The 13,868-nt window shown below is 41.8% G+C and overlaps 1 long non-coding RNA gene across 2 annotated transcripts in view; it reads left to right on the forward strand.

The window, feature by feature from the left end:
* Positions 1 to 12,312: 12,312 nt before the first annotated feature.
* The window catches only part of LOC125467610 (uncharacterized), a 31,691-nt gene continuing 30,135 nt past the window's right edge, over positions 12,313 to 13,868 (forward strand). For both annotated transcript variants that reach the window (XR_009443006.1, XR_007250668.2), the window contains exon 1: positions 12,313 to 12,752. This is a non-coding gene — a long non-coding RNA (uncharacterized LOC125467610). The remainder of the gene's footprint in view (positions 12,753 to 13,868) is intronic.

Below are 13,868 nucleotides of genomic sequence, written 5' to 3' on the forward strand. Positions count from 1 at the left end.
GTCTGGACATAACAAACCACGCCACAGATACCATCTGATCTTGCTGAGCATTTCCAGCATTTTTTGTTTATATTTTGGATTTCCGGCAGCATTTTGATTTTGTGTTATGGAAAATGTTCACCATTTTCAACGTGTCCCCCATTCACATCCACCAGAATCTATCTCACCCACAGTGTTATGATGGGGCTAAATGCAGATGCCTGTTTGGAACAATGTACAATCAGCTGTCATTTTAACCCAGTTAATTCCAACTTTTTCCCCATGAGCTAAATTGCCAGTGGAGAGAAAAATAATCTTCAAAGTCATAGAGGTCTACAGAACAGGAAAAGATCACTCAGCCCATTGGGTTTGTACTAGACAAATGTCTAACGATTTGAAGACATGAAAATCTGAGGAAATCTGAAATAAACACTGAAATTGCTGAAGAAACCCAGCAGGTTTGTTGAGAGGAGGAAAACAGAGTTAATGTATTAAATCCAATGGCCCTTCTTCAGATCTATTTCAAACCCATTTTTCAGCAGTTGGCCCATTGCCTTGTATTGAAAACAAAAAAAACACTGGAAATCACAGCAGGTCAGGCAACACCCATAGAGAAAGAGAGAGAGAGAGCTAACATTTCGAGTCTAGGTGATTCTTCATCAGTGCTGACGTGAAGAGTCACCTAGACTCAAAACGCTAGCATGCTGTCTCTCCATGGATGCTGCCTGAACCGCTGTGATCTCCAGCATTTATTGTTTCCAGCACAGATTCCAGCATCTGCAGTAATTTGCTCCAAGATTGCCTTGTCTGCCTTGGTATACAAGGCTTGGACTGGGGGTACTGTAGTGGGGCTAGCGGTAAAGTTTAATCCAGAGCCTCGCGATAATAATCTGAGGACATGGGTTCAAAGCTCATTATAACACACTGCAAAATTTAAACCCATTAGGGGGAGAGAATACACAGAATTAAAAACAAATCCAGTCTGATGGCTATTGTTTGTTTAAAAACCCATCCAATTCTCTGATGACCATTAGGGAAGGAAGTCTGCTATTTTGCAATGACCTATAGGACAATTAGGGATGAGCAACAAATGCAGACCTTGATACTTCCACCCCGTGTAAGAATGAAAACAAATTTCCCAAATCTTCTTAATACTTTTCAGTCAAATAATCTATCGCCCAACTTCACATCTGCCAAGAAAATTCCTATGGTTTTGTATTTGTACAATCTCCATCAGGACAGGGAATGCAATACCACACTTTCAGAACCTGTTTGAATAAACCAGGATAAGAGAGACAATGGGAGGGAAATCCCTCCTCCACAGCAACATTTCAAAGGGCATTCAGTAAACAAATGGGCTGCAGTTACAAACGTGCTCATCCGAAACTGCGAGACCCGCACAGAGCCAGATCCAGCCGATGCCAAGTCTTCAACACTGTCTATGATACATATTCAGCTTGAAATATGAATCCGCAAGGACGAAAACTTAAATGGCTGCAATCCTTCTCGTTTTCATGAAGTCAATTAGTTGCGTTTGTCTGTCAGTCACTTTGCTATCCCCATTGCTCAAAACTTGTTCTACAACTGATAGGCCTCATTAATCAAGATTTGAAACCATTATTACACAGTCATCTGAGACATAATGCAGCTGTGAGTAAGATATCTGGAGAACTTTTGTCTGAAATGGCAGCGCACCACCTCATTTTAGCTCATTCTAAGCTTTGGGAGCACTCAGTTGACATTGTTCCTGGCAGCATAGACAGTATGTTTTACTGAAGCTAAATTTGACACAATTGCTGTCTGAAAATTGAATAAAATGTTGCTTTTCTATCCTTCCAGACTTATCCAGTGACCTCCTGACTGTTGTTCTATCTTCCATTTGCCACAAACACTAGCTCATCCAAATCGCTGCTGCCTAAGCCCTCACTCACCAAGTCACAGTCACCTCTCAGTTATGTTCTCCGTGATCTGCAATAGATCTCAGCCTACCAACACCTCCATTTTAAAATCCTCATCCTCAACTCTAATTCTGTGATGTCCTTATCCTCCCTATTACTGGAGCCCTCTCCAGTCCTATAAGCCTTTGAGAAATACGCATCCTTCCAATTCTGGGCTCCTGTGTATCCCTGATATAACAAGGAGTAGAGCTGGAGGAACACAGCAGGCCAGGTAGCATTAGAGGAGCAGGAAAGCTGACATTTTGCGACTAGACCCTTCTTCAGAAAATCCGCTCCTGTGTATCTCTGATTTCTACCACATCACCATTGCAGGAGCTGCCTGGGCTCTAGACTGTGGAATTCCCTCCCTAAACCTCTCCACTGCCCCCTCTCTTCATTTAAGATGTTCCTTAAAAGTTACTTCTTTGAATCATCCTCTTGTCAACATGTTTTAATATCAACCTACATGGCTAGATATCAAGTATAATTTGATAATCACTCCCACTCCTATCTCTTAAGGGACTAGATTGAATGCTCTACGTTACCTTGTGCACAGCCATTATTTAAGATTTAGGTAATTCCTTGTTATTTCTGTTCCTCTCATGCATGACCCTCTGGTCAAGTTTCTCAACATGAACTTGTCAGGGAATGGCAGAATGGGGCCCAAGTTTTGGGCTTCAGAGTAAAAATAAAATCAGTCAACAGGTCACCTAGAGTTTGTCTGAGCACTTGGTTATAAAGTGATCCTGGTAACAGTTTGGGAGTAAATGATAATATAAGCAAACAGTACTGGAGGAACTCAGCAAATCTGGCAGCTTCCACGGAGAGAGAAAAAGTGTTCATACTTTGTCACCCTTCACTGGGCTAGCTCTCTGAAAATCAGGCACCAGCTTTAACCATCCCCCTTCCCTCACCACAGCCCCCACCCCCACCCCCACCCACCAATACCACCCCATTCCCAGAGTCATCACAAAATTTCAAATTTCAAAAATAAACAAAGAAAATCCCCAAACTACCTGGCTTTCAGACCCAAGTTAATAGAAAGCACAGATTATAGCTACAGCTAAGCCATTAAATGAAATAAACCCTGCAAATTAAAACTCTAAACACCTTATAAGTTCCCTGTCTCTCTCACTCACACACTCACACACTCACACACTCACACACTCACACACTCTCTCACACTCACACACTCACACACTCTCTCACACTCACACACTCACACACTCACACACTCACACACTCACACACTCACACACTCACACTCACACACACTCTCACACTCACACACTCTCACACTCTCACACTCTCACACTCACACACTCACACACTCTCACACTCACACACTCTCACACTCTCACACTCTCACACTCTCACACTCACACACTCACACACTCACACACTCTCACACTCACACTCACACTCACACACTCACACACTCACACACACACTCACACACACACACATTATCACACATATATGCACACGCACAAACAACACATATGCACACAACATATTTACTAAGCATATACACATACAACACACACATACTCACATACATAGCACACATGCAACACACACACATACATATAGATACACACACACTGATAAATACACACAGACAGACACACACACACATACATATAGATACACTGATAAATACACACAGACACACACACATACATATAGATACACTGATAAATACACACAGACACACACACACACATATAGATACACACAGACACACACACACACACACACACATATAGATACACTGATAAATACACACAGACACACACACACACACACATATAGATACACTGATAAATACACACAGACAGACACACACACATACATATAGATACACTGATAAATACACACAGACAGACACACACACACACATATAGATACACTGATAAATACACACAGACAGACACACACACACATACATATAGATACACTGATAAATACACACAGACACACACACACACACACACATATAGATACACACACACTGATAAATACACACAGACAGACACACACACACACACATATAGATACACACACACTGATAAATACACACAGGCACACACACACACACATATAGATACACCGATAAATACACACAGACAGACACACACACACACACACACACACACACACACATAGATACACACACACTGATAAATACACACAGACACACACGCACACACAGATAGATACACACACACTGATAAATACACACAGACACACACGCACACACAGATAGATACACACACACTGATAAATACACACAGACACACACACACACACACATAAAGATACACACACACTGATAAATACACACAGACAGACACACACACACACACACATATAGATACACACACACTGATAAATACACACAGACAGACACACACACACATATAGATACACACACACTGATAAATACACACAGACAGACACACACACACACACACACACACATAGATACACACACACTGATAAATACACACAGACAGACACACACACACACACACACACATAGATACACACACACTGATAAATACACACAGACAGACACACACACACACACATATAGATACACACACACTGATAAATACACACAGACACACACACACACACACACACACACATAGTTACACACACACTGATAAATACACACAGGCAGACACACACACACACACACACATATAGATACACACACACTGATAAATACACACAGACACACACACACACATATAGATACACACACACTGATAAATACACACAGACACACACACACACATATATATACACTGATAAATACATACAGACAGATACACACACACATATAGATACACTGATAAATACACACAGACAGACACACACACACACACATATAGATACACTGATAAATACACACAGACAGACACACACACACATATAGATACACACACACTGATAAATACACACAGACACACACACACACACACATATAGATACACACACACACTGATAAATACACACAGACAGACACACACACACACACATATAGATACACACACACTGATAAATACACACAGACAGACACACACACACACATACACACACATACACGTAGATGCGCGCAGGAACATAAACAGGGAGAAAGCAACAATGGTGGAGAGAAAAGTGGGAAAACTGTTCCACTGTCTTCATTCACGAGATCTGTTGAGTTGGTTCTTGCTGATCCAAACATTTCTCCTCAAGAATTTATGAGAAAGAGTCCTGACCCTAAATGTCAACTTTCCTGCGCCTCTGATGCTGCCTGAGCTGCTGTGTTCCTCCAGCCCCACACTGTGTAATCTCTGACTCCACCATCTGCTGTTCCTATTATCTCTGAGTGAGTTTCTCCTCCACCTTCCCTTTTATGAATGTTTCTACTGGTTTGCAAGAGGCACAGGGTAGCATCTCACAAATAAATATCTCTGACTTATCCAATTCAAAGTTACATCTTGCAGCATCTGCTGTAGAAAAAAATAATCTGATTTTCTCTGATTTAAAGTGGCTTATTATAGAGAACTAAGAGAGTGTTTTATAGTTGCTACAGGCCTGCTGGTTTTATAATTGGTGTGACAAAGCTTCTCTGTCTCGTTCACAGCTCAAGCTGCTGAGTTAACTAATAACCAATCATCTGGTTGTCGTCAGGCAGAGAGCTTTGGCACTGGTCATTGGATCTCAATCCACAAACCAATCAGCTTCTCTTGTGTACAACCCTTTGACTCCAGTCTGTACATCACTGGAACCCACAGCTACACAAACAGGATTCACAAAAAAAGTCAAATTATGAAACACGCTGCCATCCTTGTAAATCCTTGGATTAAAACAGTTCTTTCTCATTTCAGTTAACAGTTTTTCTTTAAGAAATAAAAAAGATAGAATGTTGATAGTTTCAAATCCAAAGTGGCACATCTTCAGAACAGTAACTTATGCTTTAGGTAAGGGTGCATGCTGCGAGGAGACAGGGGAGACATAAAAGGGTGAGGGTGATAACTATAAATTGAAAAAGGAAGACATAAATGATTTTGAAGGATATAGCACATGTCTGTTGTGCCCACTTAGTAGCAGAACAACACAAAACTTGGGGCTTTTCTGCCAGATGTCCAACTTTTTAGCACCATATAATGAGACCACAGAGCAATTAGTGGTGACATTGAAGAGTGGAGTGACAGCTGTTCACAATAAGATTTGTACCATCACTGTAGAGGTAGCTGATCAAGAAAAAACCTTTATCCTCTGCCTGATTTGTAGTCAGTGACACAGCCCACGATTACAGGGATAGAGCTTAGCAATCGCTATTTTCAGAAGCCCAATTAGTTTCCATGATGAAACACAAGGATAGTTGGTATTTCAAAAAGTCAGGAATTACAGGTCACCATAACGTGTTTTGTCAGAAATGTACATTCGTGTTTACACTCCACTGCCAAGGGGCAGGTGCCCTTTCAGGCTGATGAAACACAAACCTTTTCTGACCTACACATATTCTGATCCAAGTGAGCCTATTATTCTGAAAATAAAAGCAACTAAAAAAACTCGAATTTGATGGGGTCCCTAAGGTGCTCTTGCCACAATGATGTCATGCAACTGCATAAAGGGCCATAGTTACAATTTGAACAGTTCCCCACATCACCAATGATGGTGACTATCTTGTTATTGATAACAGATTCCATTTTAGTACCTTTTTTTCTTTATTATTCTCCATGGGTGGAAGCAGGCCATTTGGCCCATTGAGTTTGCAACATCCCTCCAAACAGCATCCCACCCAGACCTGCCCCATTCCTGTAACCCTGCATTTCCCATAGTTAATCCGCCCAGCCTGCATATCTCTGGACTGTGGGAACAACTGGAGGAAACACATGCAGACACAGGGAGAAGGTGCAAACTCCACACAGGCAGTTGCCCGAGGGTGGAATCAAACCTGGATTCTTGGAGCTGTGATTCAGCAGCACTGACCACTGAGCTACTGTGGCACCCCTGTGAATTCTACACCTATAAATTATTCCTGCTAAATGCAGGAGCTGTGTTTTGACACTCTGGTGCTCAATTGTGCTCTGCACCTTTATTGTATTAATTCAGCTGCTGAGAGATCGGAGAGGGAGGAATTAGAAGCTATTATGAGTGCAGCCTTTCACTTTGAGGTTCTTCCTCACATTCTGCAAACTATAACCTGGAAACAGTGGGGTCAAGGTTCAGTTATTTGTACAATATTTGTTTGCCTGCTAGAGTAATGCAGATATATTTTCAACAGTGTCTTTGTTACGGTAACACATGAATATGGCACCATTCATTCAGAACTGTCTACAATCAAAATTTCTAGACTTCTTTGAACTGTGTATTCAAATTAACTCCTAGTAAACATAAAAACACACTGTTAAATTCTCATCATACCAAGTCAACTTATTGTGAAACAGGGAGATTGTGTTTACTGTTCATTCCTGGTCTGTTAGATACAAAAGCTAGCAAACACCTGACCTAATGCTACTGGTGAGTTAAACAAAACAGAGTTCCAGTGGATGCCACCAGCAAGCAATTAAAACAACAATATTCTGCAGCAATTAAAATTCTGGCAAATGGAGCCTGGTTGACATAAAGCCATAGAGTCATAGAGTTCTGCAGCATGGAGACAGGCCTTTTGGTCCAAACGCATCCAAAATGTCCATCCACGCTAAACCCATTTCCCTGTACTTGGCCCATATCCTTCTAAACCTTTCCTATCCATGTATTCATCCAAATGCCTTTGAAATGTTGTTAATGCACCCCTGTCAACCACTTCCACTGGCAGATCATTCCATATGTGTACTATCCTCTGTGTAAAATAGTCGCCCCTCAGGTTCCCATATATTCTTTACTCTCTTACCTTAAACTGATGCTCTCTCGTCCTCAATTCCCCAACCCTGGGAAAAACACTGAGTGCATTCACCATGTCTATGCCTCTCATGATCTTAAATACTTCCATAAGATCCCCCTCTGTCTCCTATGCTCTAAAGAATAAAAGTCCTAGCTTGCCCAACCTCTCCCGATAACTCAGTCCCTCGTGTCTTGGCAGCATACTTGTAAATTTCTTCTGCACTCTTTCCAGTTTAATAACATCCTTCCTATAGCAAGGTGGCCAAAACTGAACACAATACTCCAAGTGCAGCTTCACCAACATCCTGTACAGCTGCAAAATAATTTCCCAACTTAAGTACTCAATGTTCTGACTGATGAAGGCCAGTGTGCCAAAAGCCTTCTTCACTGCCCTGTCCACCAGTGACTCCACTTGCAGAGAACCGTGCACCTGAACTCCAAGGTACCTCTGTTCCACTACATTCTTTAAGACCCTAATATTCACCATGAAACTCCTACCTTGATTTGACCTTCCAAAATGCAACATTTCACACTTATCCATATTAAGCTCCATTTGCTGTTTCTTGGCCCACTTCCCCAGCTGATCAAGATCCTGCTGCAATTTCTGATAACCTTCCCCACTGTCAATGATTCCACCTATAGTAGTGTCATTCACAAACTTACTCATCATGCCTTGGATATTCTCATCCAAATCATTGGTATTGATAGTAAGCAGCAATGGGCCCAGCAATGGCCTCTGAGGCATACCACTAGTCAGAGGCCTTTAGTCAGTAAAGTATCCTTCCAATATTACCCTCTGCTTCCTACTATTAAGCCAATTGTGTATCCAATTTGTCAGCTTTCCCTGGATTCCATACGATCTAACCTTCCAGAGCAGCCTAGCGTGTGGAACTTTATCAAATCCATGCAGAGTACGTACACTGTCCTGCCCTCATCAATCTTCCTGGTCACTTCATCAACGAACTCTAACAAATTTGTGAGGCATGATCTCCCATGCACGAAGCCATGCTGACGACTCCTAATCAAACCCAGTCTTTCCAGATGCATGTATATCTTATCCCTCAGAGTCTTCTCAACTAACTTACCTACCACTGATATTAGGCTTACTTGTCTATAGTTCCCACATTTTTCTATGCAGCCCTTCTTGAATATGCACATAACATTCACTACCCTCCAGTCCTCTGGGAGCTTACCTGTGGCTAATGATGATGCAAATATATCAGCCAGGGCTCCTGAAATTTATTCTCTAGCCTCTTGCAATGTTCTTCAATATATCTGATCAGGGCCAGGAGACCATCATTCTGCCCCTTGAACCTGTTCTCTTATTCATTTAGTTCCTGATTGATCTTTCTCTCAAACCTGTTTCCCTATCTTAGCTCCAGACTCCTTCATGCCAATCTCTGGTCAAAGTCTAGAAATCTAAGTTTTCCAATTTTCAATTTGACAGCCCTGACCTCCCCCACTCCCCAGCCTCAAGAGGTTTGTCGGTTCGATTTCAAGTTTCCACTAGCCTCTGTTGAAGATGTGCTTCCTGGCATCATTCCAAAACAGTCTAGGTCAAATTTTAAGGTTGTGTCCTTATGTTCAGAGTCATTCCCGAGAGGAAACACCACAGTATCAAACCATTTTGTCAGCTTATTTAAAAATAGAATGTGTTGGAGAAACTTAGCAGGTCTGGCAGCATTTATTTTTAATCATTCACGGGATCAGGGGATCGCTTCCTGGGCCAGCAGTTTTTGCCCAGAGGGCAGTTGAGAGTCAACCACATTGCTGTGGGTCTGGAGTCACATGTAGGGCAGACCAAGTAAAGATAGCAGTTTCCTTCCCTAAAGTGCATTAGTGAACCTAATGGGTTTTTCCCAAAAATCAACAATGGATTCATAGTCATCATTAGGCTCTTAATTCCAGATTTTTATTGAATTCAAATTCCACTATGTGCCACAGTGGGATTCAAACCTGGGTCCCTAGAACATTGCCTGGGTCACTGGGTTAATAATCTTGTGATAATACCGGTAGGCCACCACCTCCCCACTTACCAGAATTTTAATGAAGAGTGAAGCAGAGTTAACATTTCCTGTGGGGCTGGATGAACACAACAGGCCAAGCAGCATCTGAGGAGGACAAAAACTGATGTTTTGGGCCTAGACCCTTTTCTGATGAAGTGTCTAGGCCCGAAACATCAGCTTTTGTGCTCCTGAGATGTTGCTTGGCCTGCTGTGTTCATCCAGCTTCACACTTTGTAGTCTTGGATTCTCCAGCATCTGCAGTTCCCATTATCTCTTAACATTTCCTGTCCTGTGTGGCTCTTCCTCCATCAAATTAATCATTTCATTCCTTAATCATCTGAACTCAGGAGTCTCTAAGTCTCATTTCACCTCAAACGTAGTTTGTAAATTATGACTAAAATAAACATGCTAATATTAAACTTGTGCTAAATCACACCATGAACATTTGCACTGGTGTGGTTCAACTGCCCTGACTGAGGTTGGTGGAATTCAAGGGTCCAGTCCAAACCAGATCTTTGTGGAGAACTGCTGGAAATGTAATGCTGGAGTCCAGTCTCTCAGAGCGCAGTGTCCTCAGTTTAAAACACTCTACACGTGATGCTGCCTCAATTCCACAGATCTGTCAGTGACCTCTTTTTGCTTCATTTGCTAACATTAGAAGTATCTTCTATGCTCACATGAGTGAACAGGTTGGTCCTAGGTTTAACTTCTCATCCAAAAGATTTTGCCTCTGCACCAAACGCGAGAGTCAGCATAACTTATGCACTCATAGTTCTTGCCTGCACCTTGAACCAACAGGCATCTGATTTAAAGGAGTCACAGGGATCAGGGCTGGTGTCACAACAATGTACACTTTCTAAAAGTGAAGGAACGGAAAAATATAGTTACTAAGTTTGTTGTTAGAACAAAAAATACGTCAGAAAACAAGTTGTGAGGTGTGCATAAAGCGACTTTCAAAAGATATAGATAGGTTAAGTGAGTAGGCAAAGATGCGAGAAATGAAGTATAATGTGGGAAAATGTAAAATTCTTCATTTTTCCAGGAAGAATAAGGAAAGTGCGCATTATCTGAATGGTGAGAGATCTCAGAGCTCTAAAATGTTGAGAGATCTGGGTGAATGAATTGCAAAATATAATTAAAGCAAGTAATTAGGAAATAAAAACTGAAAGAACTGCAGATGCTGAAAATCATCAACTAAAATTTCTTAGGAAGGGTCATTAGGCGCAAAATGTTAACTCTGATTTCTCTCCACAGATGCTGCCAGACCTGTTGAACTCTTCCAGCAATTTCTGCTTTTGTTGCAAGTAATTAGAAAGCTTATAGAATTATTGTTTATAGCCAGAGGAATTGAAGAGTAGGGAGGTTATGCTTCAGTTATAACAGGTATTGGTGAGAACATGTCTGGAGAACTGTGTACAATATTGGTAACTTCATTTAAGGAAGGATGTAAATGCATTGTAAACAATTCCAAGAAGATTTACCAAACCAATACCATGACTGGACAGATTATCTAGTGAGGAAAGGTTATACAGGTTTGGATTGTGTATGAGGGGCAGAAGAGTAAGAGGCAACTTGATTGAAACATTGAAACATTGAGGGGCCTCAACAGGGTATAGGTGAAGATGACATTTCATCTTATGGAAGGATCTAGCACTAATGGTCACCGTTTAAAAATAGGGGATCACCCACTTAAGGCAGAGATGAGTATTTGGAACTTCAAAAAGAAGTGCAACAGAGTCTTTGAATATGTTTAAGGCAGAGGTGGGCAGATTCTTATTAAGTCGGGGTGAAAGGTTACCAGGGGTAGGCAGGAATATGGAGTTGAGGTTACAACTAGATGAGCCAGGATCTTATTGAATAGCAGAGCAGGCTTGAGGGGCCAAAAGGCCGTCTCCATTTGTATGTTTGTATGGTCATATAAGTCCATTTCCCACTGATCCACAGATGACACCATAGGTCTGCAAGCAGGGACTGTCACTTTAACTGCAAAGCAAAGGCTGTGCTTTAAGCTGTAGCAGAGGAGGATGATGGAAAAGAAGGCAAGTCTTTCTGCAGAATGTGAATGCCCATTCTTCCGTTTCAAATATTACAACTGAGAAGGTCGCACTCCCCTGAGAGCTGGCTGATAGACCAATTCCTCATCTCGCTTTCTCTCTGGAGTTTTTCTGCACACTCAATTACTTCTCTGTTTTTTTTCTAACATATTCGTACTCCCGGAAACAAGACCATCTTGGGCACAGCAACTCCCCCACATGCGAGCATAAGGGCAGTACAATGAAATAAGATTGTGCAGCGGTTTTACAAGCCTCCAGATATGGTTTAACTGGCAGCAACATTTTAGTTTACTGCTGTCTTCCTCAGTGTTAATAAACAACCTGTGGCCATAACGATTCACCTCCATCAGCAGGTTTTTAAATTGATTCAAATGCCTGGAATGTCATTGACCGTCCTTGCTGGGAAAACTGCACTGTGAGTCAAACTCCAGTTTAGCATCATAACTTGCTGCTTGCTTTAGGAATGGGTAACATGATGTGAAGAATTTGCATTCTGTCCGGAATTGAGGAATTTAATTTGTGCTTTTACTTCTTTCATCCACCATTTTCTCAGAGCCCCCACTTTTTAAATTTTCACTTATGGGAAGTAGCCAGCACTGGCTGGGCCAACATTTATTGCCTATTCCTAGTTGATGTTGAGGAGGTGGTGACGAGCTGCCTTCTTGAACCACAACAGTCTGTTTGGTGCAGGGACACCTGCAGTGCTGCTCGCAGGGAGCTACAAAGGTAAAAACATATGAAACAGGAGCAGGAAAAGGCCGTTCAGCCCCAGGAATGAGGAAGTAGAGTATCCTGTTTAAACATGCAGATCAGAGTGAACAGTGTCGGCAAACAATGGTTTCAACACCCCCAAGTCAGCTTTACTGAGAGGTTGCCCCAATCCAGAAGAGGTAATTAATTTCTTTTTAATTAATTAATTTTTTTAAGGATTAAGTGCAAACCGCCTCATCTCGCAACCTGCCTTCTTTGTAAATGACATTCTTAATCTAAATGGGATTTAGTGAGTGAAGCAGTGGGGTGTGACCCACACAGGCACTTTAATTAAGTAACAACAGTTTACACTACATCTGAAATATGTTGTAGATTACATGAAGCCATTATCATTTTACTGCTGAATATTATTATCCTTCATCTGTGATCTTAATAAGGGAATTGTTCTGCCGAACTACAGATGAATTCAGAAGCTGATTTAATGAGAAGAAGGGACAGCTTGGCTCAGTTGCAGGCAGTCCAGTTACAGAAATAGGTACTGAGAGTGCCACACTGTCAGAACGGCCGTCTTTCGGAAGAGACTTTAAACTGAGGCAGGGACTGTCCTCTTGAGAGAGTGGGGAAAGCATTAAGAAACCTGTGGCAGCGTTTCAAAGTACAGCAGATGAGGAACAAAAGCAGAAGTTGCTGGAAAAGCTCAGCAGGCCTGGCAGCATCTGTGAAGAAAATATCAGAGTTAACGTTTTGGGTTTGGTGACCCTTCCTCAGAACTGGACCTGAAACGTTAACTCTGATTTTTTTTCTTTACACATGCTGCCAGGCTTGCTGAGCCTTTCCAGCAACTTCTGATTTTGTTCCTGATTTACAGCCTCTGCAGTTCTGTCAGTTTTTTACACAGCAGATGTGTCCCCAGTGCTTTGGTCAACATTTATCACTAGACTCTGTTTATTAGCTGTTCGCTGTTTGTAGGAGCTTGCTGTGCATAAACTGGCCGACAATAGTAGGCATGACTAGGCTCTAAAAGCACTAGGTTGGCCGTCATTGTGCTAGCTGACAGTTGTGAGGCTGTGAAAGGTGCTACATAAATGCAATTCTGTCCTCATTGCTGAGTTGAAAGGCTCTGGGGGGTCAGTTCCCAACTGGGGGATTGTTAATGTGATCCAGTTTGTCCCTCTTGTGCAGTATGAGAAAAAGGGTTAGATTTTTGGTGATGCCACCCGTTTGGCTATATACTAAACTGAGGCCCTGTGGATATCTTCAAGTGGACATTTAATAGATATCTCATGCTGGTCCAG

This window comes from Stegostoma tigrinum, chromosome 37 (assembly GCF_030684315.1).
Source record: "Stegostoma tigrinum isolate sSteTig4 chromosome 37, sSteTig4.hap1, whole genome shotgun sequence".
In the NCBI taxonomy this organism is placed as follows: domain Eukaryota; kingdom Metazoa; phylum Chordata; class Chondrichthyes; order Orectolobiformes; family Stegostomatidae; genus Stegostoma; species Stegostoma tigrinum.